This window comes from Borostomias antarcticus, assembly GCF_949987555.1.
Source record: "Borostomias antarcticus genome assembly, contig: scaffold_606, whole genome shotgun sequence".
NCBI classification, from domain to species: Eukaryota; Metazoa; Chordata; class Actinopteri; order Stomiiformes; family Stomiidae; genus Borostomias; species Borostomias antarcticus.
The window spans coordinates 5,001-14,233 of record NW_028176206.1 but is presented as its reverse complement, the minus strand read 5'-3'; positions in this window follow the sequence as shown (position 1 = coordinate 14,233).

The window sequence follows — 9,233 nt, the reverse complement described above, 5'->3', positions numbered from 1 at the left end:
GGAGTTCTGGTGGAGAGGACGACTGGGCTAGCGGCACAATGTGACTGTTTCATGTCAGCTCCCAATGTGACTTCTCCTTTCTCGTTTCTATACATAGCCCTGACCACAAGCCTAACACTAACTTTTCGGCACTTTTACAGTAATAGCAATTTTAAGCACTAGGTGTGTACTTCCCCCCTCTTTTTACCTGTAAAGAGATATTCTCTAAATACTTACAGTACCTCCTCCCTCCTGTCACAGGAATATTCCTCCCCAGAGACCCCCAGTCGTCGATGGTAAATGGTAAATGGACTGCACTTATATAGCGCTTTTCCACCTTAGCGGCACTCAAAGCGCTTTACAATGGCCTCTCATTCACCCATTCACACACACATTCACACCAATGGCGGTAGCTGCCATGCAAGGTGCTAACCTGCTCATTGGGAGCAATTTGGGGTTAAGTGTCTTGCTCAAGGACACTTCGACATGTGGACAGTTGGAGCTGGGATTCGAACTACTGACCCTTCGATCACTGAACGACCCACTCTACCAACTGAGCTACAGCCGCCGTGGTGACACATACACATACTGTAGGTTCCTGAAACCAAGTAACAGATACAAGATGGTTGAAGGACATTCTTATAGAACACTTACCAATCCTAGAGATGAAGAAAGAGTAGAATAATTACCTGTTGTCTTACCGCAAATTCAAATTTGTATGGACAATAAGGATTAAGAGTGATACTTACCTGAGGGTACCTACCTGAGACTGGATAGGTTGCTGACGGAACCTGTTTTGGATGAATTACCTTTGTTGAGTGCAAAAAGTAGTTGTACAATATACATTTGTGAGCCCGTGCAAAACCTGTATCCCCCTAACCTGACCCTAACCTTAACCTAACCCATTCGCTTTTCATGCCTAAACCTAAATTAAAGCTTCAATATGTAACATTTACGCTACGTGCTATGAGCTAGCTACAAACTAGCATTGAGAGAAAATTCAGTCTGTCAGAGTCAGTTCAGTCTGCTTCCCATCACGGTTTGTGGATTTGGGTACCCACTACCCAAAAGGCCATAGGAGAATGCCCCCTGTTGCTGATTGGATCTCAGCACGCGCACATGCTTTTTAAAAATGCTTGTGTCAACCCGACACCAAATTATGATAATACTGTAGTTATAATTGCTGTAGCAGTCAAATGGCAGTCTACAAAGACATGGTTTTCACAGAGGAGCTCGATCACTAATCCCTCTCGATTTATCAGAGCAATGTAGCAATATGTAAATGTTTAAAATTGTATAAAAATCGTATATACTGCAGCATTAACCGTTTGTTTGTTCATGCTTAATAATTCGTTTTTCATGCCTTAACCCAAAAGCATTGTGCTGCTTAACCTGCTGTATCGTCTACAGCCACTGGAGGCGCTAGCTTCGCAAACGGTAGCATGAGGCGTTTGGGAGCACAAAGCAGAATTTGTTTATTTCTATACGATCAGGTTGGTGTGTGTCTGTGTGTGTGTGTGTATTGTGTAAGTGTGTGTGTGTGTGTGTGTGTGTGTGTGTGTGTGTGTGTACTGTATGTGTGTGTGTGTGTGTGTGTGTGTGTGTGTGTACTGTATGTGTGTGTGTGTGTGTGTGTGTGTGTGTGTGTGCGTGGGGTCCTCTGGATGACTATGTTGAGGTAATACTGTAGATTAATAGGTTAGACAAGGGGGGGGGCAGTAGGAGGTGGAGGCAGTTCGAGGAGAGGTGGATGAATGTGTGTGTGTTTATGTGTGCATTTGTGCGTTTATCTGTGTGTGTGTGTGTGTGTGTGTGTGTCTGTGTGTTTGTGTGCGTGTGTGTGCGCAGTATTTTCTGGGAGAGCTTCATAAATAGAAGCAGACAGTGTGTTCCCAGAGCTTTACTGCTCCCAGGGAGACTGCTGTCACAGAGGCCATCTTGTTGGGAATAGATATATAGTTGGCAGAGGTGTGTGTGTGTGTGTGTGTGTGTGTGTGTGTGTGTGTGTGTGTGTGTGTGTGTGTGTGTGTGTGTGTGTGCGCGCATATGTGTGTGTGTGCGCGCGTGTGTGTGTGTGTGTGTGTGTGTGTGTGTGAGAGAGAAAGGAAGATCCATCTCTTCTGAACCCCACTCCTCCTCCTGCTCATGTCTAGTGAGGTACCATATTCTTCATCAGGCCAGCTAGTGTGGTGTGTGTGTGTGGGCCAGGCTAGAGCTAGGCTGGTATGGTGCAGCTGTGTTTGTGCGTGCGTGCGGGTGTGTGTGTGTGTGTGTGTGCGTCCGTGTGTGTGTGTGTGTGTGGGCCAGGCGAGAGGCAAGGCCTCCGCAAATCGCATCTGAAAGCGCCACGACACGCCATTCAAATGATTAAGCTCCTAATGTTTTCTATTCATTCATTCAATTCATTTCAAACCTTTATTTTGCCTCGTAAAAGCACTGAGGTTTCCCTCATTTTCAGGGTTGACGAGTTCACAATAGACACAAACAAAACAAATGCATACAAAATCAATTAAAACAATCTAATCAATTAAACAACAAACAATTACACTATGGAAGCCCGCACACTCGCGTCGTTCTAGTCCTGGGATCGATTGGGATTCGCCTTTTTTTATGGAAGGTGGCTGGCGACATACAATGTGACCTAAAGTTGGATTAATGCATGGGATTTCCTGCACAGAAACGCTTGTCTGCTAAAGCTATATAAAAGTATGCTAATAACTGAACGTTAGGATATTCTTGTCTCTTCCATGTCTCTTGTGTTATTTGTCGTTTTTGTTGTTTGGATGTAGGCTATATTTTTGCATTTAGCTAATCAACATTGTGTGCTCATGTCTCACATGAAGCTTTTAGTGTTGTAGCCTAAATAACCGTTTTTAACTAAGGCAAAAACATATAGCTAGCTAGCTAACTAAAAATGTATTGCTAGCTAGGTAACTAAAAACGTATAGCTAACTAGCTAATAAAATCGTATAGCTAGCTAGCTAGCTAAAAATGGAAGACAAGTTAAGTGCAGTTAAGTGTTAAAAGTGCAGAAGTATCCCTTGATGATCCCCAGTAAAAAATATTATCTACTGTACTATATATATACTATACTATAACAGAGCTACCCTACATAGAGTATCTATACTATAATATTAACTATACTATAATGGAGCTACCCTCAGCCAGCCTGTCTGTCTGCTACAGCACTGAAGGGCGTTAGGCTCCACAGTCAGTGCTAGTCAAGATTAAACCTGATCCTCCTCGATGGAGATTATCAAGCACCTGAAGTTAACCTAGACCTGTTCTTCACATGGTCAGGAATCTCTCTCTTTCCCTCCCTCTCCTCCCCCTCTCTCCTTTCTCCTCTCTCTCCTCCCTCCCTCTCCTCCCTCTCCTCCCCCTCTCTCCTCTCTCCTCCCTCTCCTCCCTCTCCTCTCCCCTCTCTCTCCTTCTCCTCCCTCTCTCTCCTCCCTCTCTCTCCTCTCTCCTCTCTCCTCTCTCCTCCCTCTCCTCTCTCTCTTCTCTCTCTCTCCTCTCTCCTCCCTCTCCTCCCTCTCTCTCCTCTCTCCTCCCTCTCCTCTCTCTCTTCTCTCTCTCTCTCTGTTGAAGCTGCCACCAGAGAGTAGATGTTACAGTTCTCTCGCTCAAATGGATCATCTTTTGTTGAAACTCTCAAACATTTTGCTCTTTCTCTCTCTCTCTCTCTCTCCTTTTTTCACTCCAAAAACATTGTCTTTATTTTTAGTTTTAGAAAATACAAGGCCTAAAGGCTAAATAATTCATTGGTTATTCTGGTCGCTTAAAAGGAAATAGTACTTCTCTTTCTTTTTGTGTTATTTATTTATCTGTTTTCTTTGTGTGTGCGTGTGTGTGTGCGTGTGTGTGTGTGTGTGTGTGTGTGTGTGTGTGTGCTGTTGTTTCGTGTTGAGGGGAGCGGTTGCTAAGTGCAGAGTATAAGGGCGTGTGATTGGTCCACAGAGGTCCTTCATGTTAACCTGGTGAGGAGAAATGTGGTTGAAGACCTGTCCTCTCTTGTAGCTACACACACACACACACACACACACACACACACACACACACACACACACACACACACACACACACACACACACACACACACACAGTCCTGTTTTATCCACCAGCCTGATCTAGAACCACCTGGCCTAAAACTCTATACTCTCCAGGTGACACACACACACACACACTCACACACACACACATACACACACACACACACACACACACACACACACACACACACACACACACACACACACAGCCCTGTTCCAGCATCATTACTTGTTCACATAACGGTGACCTGCGACAGAACCAGGGCACTTTGTAAATGTCACGCCCCCCCCCCGGCCCCCCCCCCCCGTCCCCCCCCCCCCGGCCCAGCCCTGCCTGCTCCTGCTACTACAGTGTAAAATGAATTGAATTGTGTGCTATCAGCAACAGTAGCAAGATAAATCTGTCGTTTAAAAGAGAGCAGCAATTAGGAGAGGAGAGGAAGGGAGGGAGGGAGGAGGGGGGAGGGGGGAGGGAGGTGGGGGGATACAGAGGTGCGGATGCCTGTCTGTCTGTCTAGTTGTCTGTCTGTCTGGTTTTCTGTCTGTCTGGATATCTGTTTGTCTGTCTGTCTGATTATCGGTCTGTCTGGTTATCTGTCTGTCTGGTTGTCTGTCTGGTTATCTGTCTGTCTATTCTGTCTGCCTTTCTGGTTGTCTGGATATCTGTCTGTCTGGTTATCTGTCTGTCTGTGTCTGTCTGGTTGTCTGTCTGTCTGTCTGGTTATCTGTCTGTCTGGTTATCTGTCTGTCTGTGTCTGTCTGGTTGTCTGGTTGTCTGTCTGTCTGTCTGTCTGTCTGTCTGTCTGTCTGTCTGTCTGGTTATCTGTCTGGTTGTCTGTCTGTCTGTCTGGTTGTCTGTCTGGTTGTCTGGTTGTCTGTCTGTCTGTCTAGTACGCTAGCGAAGGCTGGAGGTCTGAGACGCGTTCCTTGTTTGCTGCTGAACTCTGCGTTACATTAAATAAACATTTAAACTTATTTGTGAGTGCAGATTTTCCCTGATCTTTTTGATTCTGCATGATTTAGAATCCACCGCCGCTAAGAACCCCAGATGTGTGGGGTGAGCGTGTCTCTCCTCTCTCTCTCTCCCCTCACTGAGCGTGTCTCTCCTCTCTCTCTCTCCTCCCTCACTGAGCGTGTCTCTCCTCTCTCTCTCTCCCCTCACTGAGCGTGTCTCTCCTCTCTCTCCCCCCTCACTGAGCGTGTCTCTCTCTCTCTCACTCCTCCCTCACTGAGCGTGTCTCTCCTCTCTCTCACTCCTCCCTCACTGAGCGTGTCTCTCTCTCTCTCTCACTCCTCCCTCACTGAGCGTGTCTCTCCTCTCTCTCTCTCCCCCCTCACTGAGCGTGTCTCTCCTCTCTCTCTCTCCCCTCACTGAGCGTGTCTCTCCTCTCTCTCTCTCCTCCCTCACTGAGCGTGTCTCTCCTCTCTCTCTCTCCCCTCACTGAGCGTGTCTCTCCTCTCTCTCTCCCCCCTCACTGAGCGTGTCTCTCTCTCTCTCTCCCCCCTCACTGAGCGTGTCTCTCCTCTCTCTCTCTCCTCCCTCACTGAGCGTGTCTCTCCTCTCTCTCCTCCCTCACTGAGCGTGTCTCTCCTCTCTCTCTCTCCTCCCTCACTGAGCGTGTCTCTCCTCTCTCTCTCTCCTCCCTCACTGAGCGTGTCTCTCCTCTCTCTCTCTCCTCCCTCACTGAGCGTGTCTCTCCTCTCTCTCTCTCCCCCCTCACTGAGCGTGTCTCTCCTCTCTCTCTCTCCTCCCTCACTGAGCGTGTCTCTCCTCTCTCTCTCCTCACTGAGCGTGTCTCTCCTCTCTCTCTCTCCCCCCTCACTGAGCGTGTCTCTCCTCTCTCTCTCCCCCCTCACTGAGCGTGTCTCTCCTCTCTCTCCTCCCTCACTGAGCGTGTCTCTCCTCTCTCTCTCTCCCCCCTCACTGGGCGTGTCTCTCCTCTCTCTCTCTCCCCTCACTGAGCGTGTCTCTCCTCTCTCTCTCTCCTCCCTCACTGAGCGTGTCTCTCCTCTCTCTCTCTCTCTCCTCCCTCACTGAGCGTGTCTCTCCTCTCTCTCTCTCCTCCCTCACTGAGCGTGTCTCTCCTCTCTCTCTCTCCCCTCACTGAGCGTGTCTCTCCTCTCTCTCTCCCCCCTCACTGAGCGTGTCTCTCCTCTCTCTCTCCCCTCACTGAGCGTGTCTCTCCTCTCTCCTCCCTCACTGGGCGTGTCTCTCCTCTCTCTCTCTCTCTCTCTCTCCCCCCTCACTGAGCGTGTCTCTCCTCTCTCTCTCTCCTCCCTCACTGAGCGTGTCTCTCCTCTCTCTCTCTCTCCCCTCACTCAGCGTGTCTCTCCTCTCTCTCTCTCTCTCCACCCTCACTGAGCGTGTCTCTCCTCTCTCTCTCTCCTCCCTCACTGAGCGTGTCTCTCCTCTCTCTCTCTCCCCCCTCACTGAGCGTCTCTCCTCTCTCCCCCCTCACTGAGCGTGTCTCTCTCTCTCTCTCCCCCCTCACTGAGCGTGTCTCTCCTCTCTCTCCCCCCTCACTGAGCGTGTCTCTCCTCTCTCTCTCTCCTCCCTCACTGAGCGTGTCTCTCCTCTCTCTCTCTCTCCCCCCTCACTGAGCGTGTCTCTCTCTCTCTCTCCCCCCTCACTGAGCGTGTATCTCCTCTCTCTCTCTCCTCACTGAGCGTGTCTCTCCTCTCTCTCTCTCCTCCCTCACTGAGCGTGTCTCTCCTCTCTCCCCCTTCACTGAGCGTGTCTCTCCTCTCTCTCTCTCTCCCCCCTCACTGAGCGTGTCTCTCCTCTCTCTCTCTCCCCCCTCACTGAGCGTGTCTCTCCTCTCTCTCTCTCCTCCCTCACTGAGCGTCTCTCCTCTCTCCCCCCTCACTGAGCGTGTCTCTCCTCTCTCTCCTCCCTCACTGAGCGTGTCTCTCCTCTCTCTCTCTCTCTCCCCCCTCACTGAGCGTGTCTCTCCTCTCTCTCTCTCTCTCCCCTCACTGAGCGTGTCTCTCCTCTCTCTCTCTCCTCCCTCACTGAGCGTGTCTCTCCTCTCTCTCTCTCCCCCCTCACTGAGCGTGTCTCTCCTCTCTCTCTCTCTCTCCCCCCTCACTGAGCGTGTCTCTCCTCTCTCTCTCTCCTCCCTCACTGAGCGTGTCTCTCCTCTCTCTCTCTCCTCCCTCACTGAGCGTGTCTCTCCTCTCTCTCTCTCCCCCCTCACTGAGCGTGTCTCTCCTCTCTCTCTCTCCTCCCTCACTGAGCGTGTCTCTCCTCTCTCTCTCTCCTCCCTCACTGAGCGTGTCTCTCCTCTCTCTCTCTCCCCCCTCACTGAGCGTGTCTCTCCTCTCTCCCCCCTCACTGAGTGTGTCTCTCCTCTCTCTCCTCCCTCACTGAGCGTGTCTCTCCTCTCTCTCTCTCTCTCCCCCCTCACTGAGCGTGTCTCTCCTCTCTCTCTCTCCTCCCTCACTGAGCGTGTCTCTCCTCTCTCTCTCCCCCCTCACTGAGCGTGTCTCTCCTCTCTCTCCCCCCTCACTGAGCGTGTCTCTCTCTCTCTCTCCCCCCTCACTGAGCGTGTCTCTCCTCTCTCTCTCTCTCTCCCCCCTCACTGAGCGTGTCTCTCCTCTCTCTCCCCCCTCACTGAGCGTGTCTCTCCTCTCTCTCTCTCCTCCCTCACTGAGCGTGTCTCTCCTCTCTCTCCCCCCCCTCACTGAGCGTGTCTCTCCTCTCTCTCTCCCCCCTCACTGAGCGTGTCTCTCCTCTCTCTCTCTCCTCCCTCACTGAGCGTGTCTCTCCTCTCTCTCTCTCTCTCCTCCCTCACTGAGCGTGTCTCTCCTCTCTCTCCTCCCTCACTGAGCGTGTCTCTCCTCTCTCTCTCCCCCCTCACTGAGCGTGTCTCTCCTCTCTCTCTCTCCTCCCTCACTGAGCGTGTCTCTCCTCTCTCTCTCTCTCTCCTCCCTCACTGAGCGTGTCTCTCCTCTCTCTCCTCCCTCACTGAGCGTGTCTCTCCTCTCTCTCCTCCCTCACTGAGCGTGTCTCTCCTCTCTCTCCCCCCTCACTGAGCGTGTCTCTCCTCTCTCTCTCTCTCCTCCCTCACTGAGCGTGTCTCTCCTCTCTCTCTCTCCCCCCTCACTGAGCGTGTCTCTCCTCTCTCTCTCCCACCTTCTCTCTGAACGTACCACTCTCTATCTGTCTCTCTTAACTCACACACACCTGCACGCACACACACACACGCGCACACACACACACACACACACACACACACACACACACACACACACACACCCTCTCTCTTCTTCACACTATCTGTGTGACCTTGATCTGCGAACCACTTTCAGTCTGTACGAAAAACTTAATCACGGACTGTCAGACCGTGGGGGCAGGGAGAGTTCTCTCTCTCCCTCTCTCTCTCCTTCTCTCTCTCCCCCTCTTTCTCTTCCTCTCTCTCCCTTTCTCTCTTTCGCTCTTTTTCTTTCTACCTGTTCCTCTATCTCTGTCTCTTTATCTCCTCCCTCCCTCTCTCTCCCTCTCTTTCTCTCTCTCTCTCCCCCTCTCTTTCTCCCCCCTTTCTATCCCTCTCTCCCTTTCCTTCTCTCTTGCTCTTTTTCTTTCTACCTGTTCCTCTATCTCTGTCTCTATCTCCTCCCTCTCTCCCTCTCTCTCTCTCCCCCTCTTTCTCTCCCTCTCTCTCCCTTTCTCTCTCTCGCTCTTTTTCTTTCTACCTGTCCCTTTATCTCCTCCCTCCCTCTCTCTCCCTCCCTCTCCCCCCCTCTCTCCCTCCTCAGTGTGGTCCTCCGGGGGCATGGCTGGTTGGTTGGTTGGTTGGCTGATTGGCTGGTTGGTTGGTTGGTTGGTTGGCTAGTTGGCTGGTTGACTGATTGGCTGGCTGGTTGGCTGTTGGTTGGCTGGTTGGCTGATTGGCTGGTTGGCTGGCTGGCTGGTTGGCTGGTTGGCTGGTTGACTGATTGGCTGGCTGGTTGGCTGTTGGTTGGCTGGTTGGCTGATTGGTTGGTTGGCTGGCTGGCTGGTTGGCTGGTTGGCTGGCTGGCTGATTGGCTGGCTGATTGGCTGGTTGGTTGGCTGATTGGCTGGCTGATTGGCTGGCTGGTTGGTTGGCTGGTTGGCTGGTTGGCTGGTTGACTGATTGGCTGGCTGGTGTCAGGTGATGTAGGGCTACGCAGGCGTCAGCAGGATGAACAATGGCTGGATGGACCGAGGGGTTATCTGCT